Raw genomic sequence first — 13599 nt, forward strand, 5'->3', positions numbered from 1 at the left:
AAAGTGTATTTAACTTTGTTTCCTATGAAACTGAAAGCAAATGGTTTTTTTTTTGTTGTTGTTCGTTTGTTTGTTTGTTTAAGTTGTCCCACCAAAATTATAAGCAATAACTTATAAATCGGCCCAGGAAAAGAATTTCCAGGGCCCCTTGAGCCATCAGTACCGTTTACCCTGGAGCCAAAGTACAGACCATGGCTTTCACGACAATTCCCTCAAGTTCTGCTTATGGCTTTTTATCCCCCAAGATTTCAGTGTTTTCCATGGGGGCCCAGATACGAGATTCAGACTTTCCTGATCCAGGAGGTTGACTAGGGCGGTTCCCGGTCCTCTGCCCACCTGCACTGAGGAGGTGGGCTAGGGTTGGCTCCAAGCGTAGGACAGGCCGAGGGCGTGTACTAGAGCCGGACCCTGAGCCCGGCCAGTCAGGCCGGAGCTCACGTTTCCAGAAAGAAGCACCCACGTACACAGAGCGCTTCTCAAACTTGCACCTCAGGGCATCTCCCTGCCAGTCACCACCCCGGACTGGAGTGGGAGTGGGGGTCTCCCTTACTCCCGCTAAATTTATTCACAGTCACATATTATTTTAAGAACGACTGTAAATGTTACATCTAACTGTATAGCTTATCCTTAGCAATTTCCTAATAAAAATAAAAGTTCAAATTTCCCCACCTCCATGCCTGCGGCTCCTTTCCCAGCTATAGCGCCACGCTAGCGCCTCCCTCGCTATCCCCGGCTAACCCGTGGGCCTCCTCTTTTGAGACGCCCAAAAAGGAGGAACCCAAAGGGTGGTTCAGCCCGGGGGCGGGGCCAGAGGCGGGTCCTCCGGCACCCTCCCCGCCCCCATCTTCGGCACCGCCCCCGCGTTTCGCCACCTAGCTGGAGTGAAGCGCCTTGCGTCCCCGGGGAGGACGAGCCCCCCCGCCAGGCTCCTGGGTGGCCCTGGCCCAGTCCCCAGGCAGCGGGAGAGGGGAAGGCTCCAGCGAGCGGGCGTCGGGGATCCTGGCGCTCCCTTGTAGACTGACCCCGAGCACGAAAAGGTAACAGCCGCCCAGGCGCCTGCTCGCGGCTGCCAGGGCTGTGTCTCCCGCGCGGCTCCCTTTGGTGTGCCGGTTCCGAAAGGTAGCCGCACCGCGGGGCTCCTTCGCCAGGACCTGGGGTGAAGAAGCCTTCGCAGCGAAGCCCGCCCCCTCCTCGAATTTGCTGGCATTCCTAGACGGGCAAAATCGCTGCCATCTCTTGGCTGGGAACCCTATCCACTGGCCACTGATCATCCCACTCTCTTTAGTCAACTGTGACTAAGAGGTCAACTTAGTTTCCAACAGGAGATAGAAGAGGAGGAGGAGTCTAAATTTTCTGTATTTGCCTCTGGAGAATGCAAGGGTCAGAGATTTGGCTCCTGGGGCTGATTTTAACAGTGTCGCTCCAAGTATGGGGTGTATCTTTGTGGGAACTCTTGAGGAAAACTCTGGTCTCTCCTGATTGGGGTCACACATCTTAGATGAGAGAGGGGTTTATTTTTAGTTTTGGTTTTCCTATCAAGAACTAGACGAAGAATCCATCTAGTGAGGGTCTGCCACAGAACCAAATCTCAGCCAACATTTAGATAGTTCCCATCCCCACTCTTTTTTTTTTCCAGCTACCCCCCCCTTTTTAAAATTGAAATGTAATTAACTTAGTGTTATATTAGTTTCAGATTCACAATATAATGATTCAACAATTCTGTACCTTACTCAGTGCTCATCAAGATAAGTGTATCCTTAATCCCTTTCACCTATTTCATTCATACCCCCCTCCTGCCTCCCCTCTGGAAACCACTACTTTGTTCTCTGTAATTAAGAGCCTAATTGTTTGTTTGTTTGTTTGTTTGTTTGGTCTTCTTTAACTGTTCATTTTATTTCTCAAATTACACATATGAGTGAAATCATCTGGCGTTATCTTTGTCTGACTCATTTCACTTAGCATTATACCCTCTCGGTCCATGCATGTTGTTGCAAAAGGCAAGATCTAATTTTTTATGGCTGAGTAATACTCTATTATATATATATATATACACACACCACATCTTTATCCATTCATCAGTGGATGAACACTTGGGTTGCTTCCATATCTTGGCTATTGTGAATAATGCTGCAATAAACTTAGGGGTGCATATAACTTTTGAAATTAGTGGTTTTTCCCATTTGGGTAAATATCCAGTAATAAGGTTACTGGATCATATGGTAATTCTATTTTTAAGGGTTTGAGGAACTTCCATACTATTTTTCTACAATGGCTGCACCCATTTGCATTCCTACCAACAGTGCACAAGGGTTGCTTTTCCTCCACATCCTTGCTGACATTTATTATTTTTTGTGTTTTTGATTCTACCCATTTGACAGGTGTAAGGTGATAATGCAGTGTGGTTTTGATTTTCATTTCCCTGATGATGCTGAGCATCTTTTTATGTGTCTATCGGTCATCTGTACATCTTATTTAGAAAAATGTCTGTTCAGGTCCTTTGCTCATTTTTAAAATCAGATTTGGAGGGATGTTGAGTTGTATAAGTTCTTTATATATTTTTGCAAATAACCATTCAGTAGGTTGCCTTTTTGTTTTGTTGATGGTTTCCTTTGCTATGTGAAGGCTTTTTATTTTGGTGTATTTCCAATAGTTCATTTTTGTTGTTTCCCTTGCCTGAGAAGATAGGTCTAGAAAAATATTTCTATGGCCTACATCAAAGAAATGTCTGCCTATATCTTTTTCTAGGAGTTTTATGGATTCAGGTCTCACATTTAGGTCTTTAACCCATTTTGAGTTCATCTTTGTGTATATGTAAGAAAGTGGTTCAGTTTCATTCCTTTGCGTACAGCTGTCCACTTATCCCATCACCATTTGTTGAACAGACTGTTTTTTCCTATTGTATATTCTTGCCTCCTTTGTCATGGATTAATAGACCATATATGTGTGGGTTTATTTCTGGGCTGTCTATTGTGCTCCATTGTTCTCTGTTTATTTTTGTGCCAGTACCATACTGTTTTGATTACTATAGCTTTGTAGTGTATTTTGAAATCTAGGATTGTGATACCTTCAGCTTTTTTCTTTCTCAAAATTGCTTTGGCTATTTAGGTCTTTTGGGATTTCATACAAATTTTAGTATTGTTTGTTCTAGCTCTGTGAAAAATGCTGTTGATGTTTTGATAGGGGTTTCATTAAATCTGTAGATTGCTTTGAGTAGTAGTGACGTTTTAACAATATTTGTTCTCTCAATCCATGAGCATGGAATATTTTTCCATTTGTTTCTATCCTCTTCAATTTCTTTCATCAATATTTTATAATTTTGGAATATAGGTCTTTTACCTCATTAGCTAAGTTTATTCCTAGATATTTGGTTCTTTTTGGGGAAATTGTAAAGGGGATTATTTTCTTAGTTTCTTTTTCTCCCACTTTCTGCTATATTACTGTATAGAAATGCAACAGATTTTGGCTTATTTGTTTTGTGTCCTGAAACTTTACTGAATTTATCAGTTCTAGTCGTTTTTTGGTGGAGTCTTTAGGATTTCCTATATATATAGCATCATATTGTCTGCAAATAGTGACACTTTTACCTACTTCTTATCAACTTGGATACCATTTATTTCTTCTTGTCTGATTGCTACAGCTAGGATTTCCAGTATTGTGTTGAATAAAAGTAGTGAAAGTAGACACCCTAGTCTTTTTCTTGATTTTAGAAGAAAAGCTGTTTTTCATACCCATCCCTACTCTTTAAAGAGAAACACAGAAAAGTTACCCTTACTTGATTATGAACTCAGAGAAAATGTCAGATAAAATTGATATGTGTATCCATCTAGAGGTGAAATCTTTAGATTGCTCTTAACTAATGTTTGAGGAAAAATCTTACTCCTGGGCACATGGATGGCACTTGGGCAATGAGGCACTTGGTGTGGGTAATTCTGAGGACACAACAACAGCAACAACAGTAACATAACATTTATTGAGCATTTATTATTTGCTATGTGTGATTCTAAGTGAATTACATATACTGTGTAATGTAAAATGTTATTCTGAGTGCTTTCACCCATTATTACTTAGTTTTGAAAAGCATGTGAAATAGCTGCTATCATTAGTTCCACTTCATGGAAGAGGAAACTGAAGCAGAATATTTCAGGTGAGTAGGTGCCCCCATTCTTCAGCTGCTATGAATATAGGCTGCCAACAGCTCACAGCTGCACCTTCTTTCAAGAATTGCCTGAAGGGATGCCTGGGTGGCTTGGTCAGTTGGGCGTCCCACTTCGGCTCAGGTCATGATCTCACAGTTTGTGGCTTCTAGCCCCATGTCAGGCTCTGTGCTGACAGCTCAAGGCCTGGAGCCTGCTTCAGATTCTGTGTCTCCTTCTCTCTCTGCCCCTCCCCACACTGTGCACGCGTGCTCTCTCTCTCTCTGTCTGTCTCTCAGAAATAAATAAATGTAAAAAAAAAAAATTAAAAAAAAAAAAAAGAATTGCCTGTTAAGGAAAGTTGCTCTGCCAAGAATGCCCAGGAGGTTACATCCCAAGACTCTCAAATGTGGCCTGTAGCTAAGGGATGACTGGTACTGGGGTACCTCCTGCCTTAAGGAGGAATCCCCCTCTGCCATGTATTCTTGGTTTGCAGCTCCCTGTGGATCAGGCTGGGTGGACTGCAGTGAGAACCACATCTTTGCCTTGCTTTTTCCCTTTCCCTTTGCTGCTTATCCCAATTATCGTTTTATTTTGGGCACACTGAGTTGGGGGTACTAGTAAGCATTCCTGTGGACGATAACAGTGGGCTTTTGGAAGTGCAGCTCTAGGGTAGCAAGACAGAGCATTTTCCAACTTCATTTGTCAGAGCAACATATAATTGTCTTCACAGTAAGTTACACATTTCACCTGGTTTTTTGAATCCATACCTTAGAGTTCTTCCCCAGATCCTAACTTGCACATGAGCCTGTATTTGTTCTACTCCAGTCAATTTATTTCCCTATTAGATTGTTTTCTTACACATTTACTCTATCAGGTAAGTACTTACACATATTTTTCTACATACTTGTATTGTCTCCTCTATCAGTACTTTGAAGAAAGTTGAACAGAAGAATGGGCACTATTTCACTTAAACAGAGAATCAATCAGCTAATGAACTACTATTCAGCATGAGCAATCATTCATTCTAAAATATAGTTTGGTTAGTGTTTTTTATCTGCACCTTAATAGCTTTGTAGTTTTAAGAATAGCAAAATCTGTAATATATTACTTTTTTTTTCTAATATAATAGTAATGGATAGTAATCTCTCCTTTGGAAATGTGTGTGTTTTTTGTCTTTTGTTTTTAAGGTGGTAACACTCAGTGTTTCAAGGATATGGGGAAATGGACACTTTCCCATTGTTGGTGGGAATGTAAATTTCTCCAGGGATTATGGAGGGCAATTTGACAATGTATATTCAAATTCAGAATGTGCAGAGCTTTGTTTTTGCGACTCTACTTTTAGAAATTTACCCCGTAAGAGTAATTGGATAAGTGCAAACATTTGTATGTGCAGGAATGTTGATCCTATTGCAGTTTATAATTTTTAAAGGAAAGGACTTCTATTTCAACAACTATTTATTGGGTGCCTGTGTCTGCTGGGCATTGTAGTAAGTACAGGGCTTTAACAATCAGCTATAGTTGTTCCCTGCCTTCGTGTAGCTTATGGTAAAGGAAAGAAGACAGCCAATTAAACATTCATTAGCATTAGCACTGCAGTGCTAATGGTGTAGACTGTGGTTGAAATGCCTATAAAGGGAGCTGAACCCAGACTTGGTGAGGCAGTGAATAAACAGAATTTCAATAGATTTTCAGTTTTAAATGTAAATGTATCACTGATATAATCAGAAAAAAATGTTGCTTTTTAAAATTTTGGAATAAAATAAAATAATACACGTTAAGTGTAAGAAATTTGGCAGTTATAGAAAGATTATAAAGAAGAAAATAAAAATGACTAAAAATTCCATCCCTAAGATGATCAGTTGTAACAATTTGGTATATTTCCCTCCATTATTTATATGCATATGAATGTACTGGCTGTTTTCACAATGACACCTGTTTTGTCATTGTTTGATCTGTTTGAAATTTTAATATAGTTAATATTAAAATAATTTGAGCTTACTATCTATATATATTCTATCACAGAGTAAAATTGAATTCTGAAAATTCCAGTTTATTATGCTTCATCGAGCTAAATTCCTATATGTATTTGGAGAATATATTGACATCAAATAAAGCAATTCACTTTGTGTTTTTTAAAAAATTTGGCTCAATTAAATTGTTGTATATTAATCATATCAATAATAATATTCTTCTGGTTGCTGACATTCACATAAGATTATAGGGTTAAACCAATTAAAAGTTCCTTTTTCATGAACTTATATGAGTAAATTACTCAGTTCCATTAGAACAGTGCCAGCCAAGATGGGAGTGTTAATTTGCTTCCCAATGTAGGCAGGAGGTATAGTGGAGAAAAGTTCCTTGACTTAAAGATTATGTATTGCATTATCTCTGCCATATTGCTTTGGTAGACTATGGTGCTGTTGTCACTGATTCCTTTTTTTAAAATAGCTGCCAAAAACCAGAAGAATTAAGTCAGCAAATTTTGTATGTCAGTCATAGTTATGTTAAATAACCAGGAGAGTTTCTTCCTTACATAGGAAGCCTGAAAATGTAAACTGCTTAAATGAGTTAATACATGCAAAGTGCTTGCAATATTGCCTGAAACATACTAAAGGCTCAATAAATTACTATTATTATTATTACTACTATTAATAAGAGCAAACAAGTTATCAGAATAAGTCTAGGGGTATCTTAGATCTATGTTCAGATTCTCATCATCAGGTATGGGATGTGAAGAGTAAATAGTTATCAAGATATTGGATGGAGGTCATACTTTTTTGTGTTGAGGCCTAAGACCTGGAATAAAATTTTAAAGAAACATATTCTATGGGATATTCTTTTGGGATACATAAACATATTCTATTGGGATAAATAAACTCAACCAAACTGAGTTGTATTTCACTTTCTAGCATAACTCTTAGTCTATAACACTACTTTGAAATTGAATTCCCTAGATGAAAAGGACTGTTGATGCTCTTGTATAGGTCCATGGAGTCTTTTTGGTAAATGTGATCTCTATTTAATTGAGTTGACATGAGATTGAACTACATTCATGGGGTTACTCATAGCCATAAATCAAGAAATAGCTTGTCATCATGCAAGAAATTCTCAATTTGCTGTAATGGTTTTATTGTCTTGGTTGTAATCAAACTTGCTTATCTATAACGTGACCACTGAATTCCATACTTTGTACTTCAATTCTTCTAAGTAAATCTGTTTCTTAAAGTTATTTCAATAGAGTTTATCTGTAAACTCTGTAAAGTTAAAAGTCAGGATCACATAACCATAACATGTTCCCTATGCTATAAATCTAGTCCAAATTTTTAGAAGAAATTGTGTGTGTGGGGACAGGTAGAATGTATTCCATGTAAATATACTTTGTTTTACACAGCAAAGATTTTGAAAAGCTGAAAACACTAAGCACTTAGGTTCATTTAACCTAAGCAAAGAATCTGAGAAAATCTCAGAGAGGTAAAGAAATTAAAAAAGATTTTTTTCCTGATATATGATTATTCCAATATATGAAATATATCATTCCAATATATTATCCATTATGCTTTTCTATCATTTTAAGCAAATATAGGTTAACACCATAAAACATAATGCGAAATTATTTTTCCTGTATTTCTACTCTCCTAATCCTTGTCTTAATTTTAGGGTTTTAGAAAACAAAATGGGATTAAATAAAGAGGGTTGGAGTATTTACATTTTCGTTTAGTTTGGTGAAACTATTCTCTTCTTTCATTTATTTCATCGATTGATTAAAGAAATATTTATGATTGGGGTGCTACTATATACTACATTTGAGCTATATATTTGAGATAATTGATTTTGAATGTAAATCAATTCATTTAAGCCTATTAAAATGTTGTCTGTAATTTTAATTTACTAATCTTTAAACAAACTTCAGTGATCTATTACATAGATATGGATTTCTGCCTCTAAGAGATTAGGTGAAACTTCTCTGCTTCTATTAAAATTTTAATAATCCCAGGTAAATTGGATTTACATTTGTCATTTTTTAGCCTTTAAAGGATGTTTTGTAAACCAGCTATAAAGTAAAAAGAGGTATTGATTTTTAAACATTTTAAGATACGAAGCATTCCAGAGTATCCTAAAAAATAAAGTGCCGTATTGCCAGTATTCATCATTTTTGGCATCAGACAGTTCTAAAAGTCAGTATTTTCCATGCTTGTCAAATTGTCTTGAATCTACCTTATGCCATTTTAGCCTGGGAGGACCTAACCCTGGTAAATATTACAGCCATAGTAAATCCTTGTTACTAAGAGCTGATATTCTTGTGTAAGTACAGATAGTCCTCAACTGTGAATTTATAACTTGGAAAAAGTAGCATAAACAAACATGATGGAAGTTAAATTTATCTTTCTCATGGAACCTATTTTATTTTTTATTTATTTATTTATTTATTTATTTATTTTTAACGTTTATTTATTTTTGAGACAGAGAGAGACAGAGCATGAACCGGGGAGGGGCAGAGAGAGAGGGAGACACAGAATTGGAAGCAGGCTCCAGGCTCCGAGCCATCAGCCCAGAGTCCCACGCGGGGCTCGAACTCATGGACCGTGAGATCGTGACCTGAACTGAAGTCGGACGCTTAACCGACTGAGCCACCCAGGCACCCCTCATGGAACCTATTTTAAGTAGAGAATTATGTTCCTGAAGGTATAAAAATAGACACCATATTTACTCAACTCTTTATGAATCATGTATACTATGAAGTATATAGTTTCTTGAGGATGCATACAGCAATCAAGATAGCATTAAATTACCAAGCACTTGTAAGGTACTGGCAGAGATCACCAGAAAAGGTTTTCCAGGGTAGTAAGAAGTGCTGGGCAGATAGAGGCTGAGGATTCTGATGGCAGAGTGGCTTTTAGGGTCAAGAGCTGAGTGCAGAGTATTTTATGCAGTAAGTAACACACTGGCTTTTAGTCATTGCTGCCCCATTGAAACCCCTGTTTTCAAAGGTCTTCGCCTACTAACAAAAGTCATTTATTAATAGTTAATTTATCTCTCTGCTTTTCCAAATCAAAAATATATCTTACTATCAGTTAGCACTTTTGTTCATGCCAGTTTGCCATGATTCCAGCTAAAGCAAATAAAAGTTATGGTATTCTGGGGTTGCCTGGGTGGCTCAGTTGGTTAAGGATCCAACTCTTGATCTTAGCTCCGATCTCGATCTCAGGGTTGTGAGTTCAAGCCCTGTGCTGGGCTCCATGCTGGGTGTGGAGCCTACTTAAAAAAAAAAAAAAAAAAGTTAGAAGTTATATTATTCTGGGCAGCTTTATAACAGGTAAATTAATGATCTCATTAAGTTTTTGGAAATATTCGAAGTTCAAAAATCCCTGCCCACCCAGAGACCCCTTTTAATTCTTTCAGTAGCTCTAGAAGTGACACATTGGAAATCCCCATTCTGGATGTTGTCAAAAAGAGACTGGTAGGGATGAACAGTTTGTACGTAATCAGATAGGAGTAACTCAGGGAATAAAAGGACTGTAAACCAGAGAATTTCCTCTGCATTGTCATAAAGGTAGATGTGTAAATGAATGTTATGTGCATTTTAGGTAAGAAGAAAGCACTGAGGTGAACATAACTACATTCCTTACACTTTAACCACCTTTCTACGAAGTGCCAATTACCAATTTCCATTTGCTTCATCTCACCTCAGCCACCCACCCACCAGTGCTAATCTCTAGCCGTGATGCAGTGACTAGAAGAAAGGGATTCATTCTCCTCATGTACTCTGTATCTGCAGCCAGGTGTGTTGAAAAAGGACCACCTCACAGAGCAACAGTCAAACAGCTACCTCAGCCACACTCCTGGGAGATTTTAGTTTGGAGAACTTGCACATTCAAATGCACCGGTGATTAGTAATAATTGGTTACTACTGATATGTTTTTTATTTTTGGTTTGAGTCCTCTGAGATTGAGACCCACTAATTCCAAGTTACTGAGTGTAAGCCCTGTGTTTAGCTAAGGCTAAAAAATTTGTAAACTTTTTTTCTATAATTTTAGATTTACAGAAGAGCTTTGAAGATAGTACTGATAGCTCCTGTATACTTTCTACCCAACTTCCCCTAATGTTAATATCTCATGTAGTCATGGTACAATGATCAAAACTAATAAGATTGGTTCAACAAATGCGATTCACTACAGACTATGTAGATTTCCCTGGTATTCTTTCTCTTCCACGATTCAGGTCAGGATACCACACTGTCTTTAGTTGTCATGTCATGTCTCCTTTGTCTCCTGAATCTGTGACAGTTCCTTTAATTACCTTGACACTTTTGAAGAGTACAGGTTAGATGTTCTTCAGGTTGGGTTTGCCTTTTTACCACATGATTAGACTGAGGTTGTGGATTTGAGGTACATGATATCTGTCTTAGTAATGGTGATCTTACCCCTGATCGCTTGGCTTAGGTGGTGTGTTCCAGGTCTCTCCATGGTAAAGTTACAATTTTCCTCTTTCCATATTCTGTGCTGTGGGAAATAAGTTACTAAGTCTATCTAAACCACTGGAATTATAAAGTCCAGTCGAGGGGTTCTATCTCCTGGAGGGAGTATTTAAGAATTGTAGACATATGTTAAAAGCACCAGAGTTATTAATATTTGATGAGAGATACTATGAGGCAGTGTGGGGTATCTTTAAAGTTTCACTCACTAATTTTAGTTCATCAGTGGATGTTGCCTGCAGCAATTGTTACTTTGGTACTGTGAAAACAAATAACAGAAACCTCATTCAAGATGGAGTCCAGAAATCCTGAAGGGGAAGCTCTCACACACTATCACTCAGACCCTCAACAGGAGAAAACTTACTTTACATATCCGAGTAGGAAGAAGGAGAATTTCTCCTTGTCCAGAAACAGCCCAGCCATTGAGAAACTGCCACACTATGCCAATGAGAAGCCATGAAATCATCTGTGAAATAGCCGCTTTCCAACTTCTTCCTTTTCACCATAAAAACAAACCCCTCTCTTCTATTCTCTGGACTTGCCTGTGGTTCTCCAAAGTTTGCTTGTCCTGTATTGCAATTCTCTGTTTTTGAATAAACTCATTTTGCTGGTAAAATGGCTGGCTTTTTAAAAAAAATTTTAAAAATGTTTATTTATTTTTGAGAGAGCTAGAGTGATAGAGTGTGAACAGGGGAGGGGCAAAGAAACACAGAATCTGAAGCAGGCTCCAGGCTCTGAGCTGTCAGCACAGAGCCCAATGCTGGGCTCAAACTCACAAACCTCGAGATCATAACCTGAGCCAAAGTCCAACACTTAACCCACTGAGCCACCCAGATGCCACTGGTTTTTTTTGTTTTGTTTTTTAAGTCAGCAGTACTCTGCTGATGGCTTTCCATTTTCCTCATTCTTCCTGTAATTATAGTTCTTCTATAGAAAGAATTGCCTTTTTTTTTCATTTATTCATTCATTCGTGTATTTATATCAGTGTGAACTCATGGATATTTATTGACTTATAGATATTTATTTTATTCTTTGGCTTGTAATTAGTTACTATCCGTGTTTATTGTATTGTTCAAATTATCCCAGCTCTGGCCATCGGGAGCTCTTAAGAGTTGTTTCCTGTGTTCTTTCCACAAACCCATATCTTTTTTCTTTTCTTTTTTTAAGTGCTAACTTACTTTCTGGCACTGTAAGATGCTCCTTCTGGCTTATCTTGTATTTTCTGTACCCTAGCCTAAGAATCAGTAATTTTTTAAGAATCATGGATCCTTAATGGAAAATGTAAATGTAAATGTAAATATTTATTACATATAAAATGTATAAGTCTTTATTACATTTTGAGTTGATGATTGTGTATGGTGTGAGATAAAGGTCCAATTTCATTCTTTTACGTAAGGATATCCAATTTTCCCAGCACTATTTGTTGAAGAGACTATTCTTTCCTCATTATATATTCTTAGTGCCCTTGCTGAGGATCAGTTGATCATATATGCATGGATTTATTTCTGGGTTTCTATTCTGTTCCACTGGTCTGTATGTCTGTCTCTATGCCAGTACCATACTATTTTAATTTCTGTAACTTTGTAATATATTTGTAAACCAGGAAGTGTGATGCCTCCAGCTCTGTTTTTCTTTGTCAAGATTGTTTTAGCTATAGAGGATCCTTTGTGGTTCCATATTTTAAGGTTGGCTTTTTGTTTTGTTTTGTTTTAATATCTGTAAAGAATGCCTTTGGGATTTTGATAGGGATTGCATTGAATCTGTGGATCACTTTGGGTAGTGTGGACATTTTAACAATATTAAATCTTCCAATCCATGAACATGAGATGTCTTTTCATTTGTATATATCTTCTTTAATTTCTTTCATTAATGTTTTGTAGTTTTCAGTGTACACATATTTTACTTCCTTGCTTAAATGTATTTCTAAGTATTTAATTCTTTTTGATGCTATTGTGAATGGGATATATTCCATCACGGCATTGATCTTGGCAATTATTTCAGGTATAGGACACCAAAAGTACAGGCAACAAAAGCAAAAATAGACAGGACTACATCAATCTAAAGAGCTTTTGTGTATCAAAGGAAACAATCAACAAAATAAAAAAGACAATCTATGAAATGGAAGAAAATATTTGCAAATCATTTATCTGGTAAGGGATTAATATCTAAAGTACAGAAGAAACTGTTACAATTCAATAGCAAAAAACCCAAATAACCCAATTGAAAACTGGGCAAAGGAACTAAACAGACATTTCTCCAAAAGCATACAAATGGCCACCAGGTATATGAGAAGATGCTTAAGCTCAGTAATTATCAGGGAAATGCAAATCAAAAGCACAATAAAATATCACTTCATACCTGTTAGAATGACTATTATCATAAAATCAAAAGACCATGAGTGTTGCTGGGGATATGGAGAAATTAGAACTCTTGTACACTGTTCATGAGACTGTAAAATGGTACCACTGCTGTGGGAAACAGTATAAAGTCTTCTCAAAAAAATTCAAAATAGGGGCGCCTGGGTGGCTTAGTCGGTTGGGCGCCTGACTTCGGCTCAGGTCATGATCTCGCAGTCCGTGAGTTCGAGCCCCGCGTCGGGCTCTGTGCTGACAGCTCAGAGCCTGGAGCCTGTTTCAGATTCTGTGTCTCCCTCTCTCTCTGCCCCTCCCCTGTTCATGCTCTGTCTCTCTCTGTCTCAAAAATAAATAAACGTTAAAAAATTTTTTTAAAAAAATTCGAAATAGAACTACCATGTGATCCAACAATTCCACTTATGGTATTTATCTAAAAGAATTGAAATTAGTATCTTCAAGAGATGTTTGCACTCCCATGTCCATTGCAGCACTATTTACAATCATTGAGATGGGGAATAACCTAAACGTCTATGAACAGATGAATGGATAAAGCAAATGTGGCCTATCTGTACAATGTAATATTATTTAGCCTTCAAAAAGAATGAAGTTCTGATACCTGTGACAATATGGATAAAAC

General features: G+C 37.7%; 1 protein-coding gene across 2 annotated transcripts in view; it reads left to right on the top strand.

The window, feature by feature from the left end:
- The first annotated feature begins 864 nt into the window (after nt 1-864).
- Nucleotides 865-13599, top strand: part of NMU (neuromedin U) — a 182537-nt gene continuing 169802 nt past the window's right edge. For both annotated transcript variants that reach the window (XM_058722552.1, XM_058722553.1), the window contains exon 1: nt 865-1037. The gene's annotated coding sequence lies outside the window, so the exon portion shown is untranslated. The remainder of the gene's footprint in view (nt 1038-13599) is intronic.

Source organism: Neofelis nebulosa, chromosome 3, assembly GCF_028018385.1.
Source record: "Neofelis nebulosa isolate mNeoNeb1 chromosome 3, mNeoNeb1.pri, whole genome shotgun sequence".
NCBI lineage: Eukaryota > Metazoa > Chordata > Mammalia > Carnivora > Felidae > Neofelis > Neofelis nebulosa.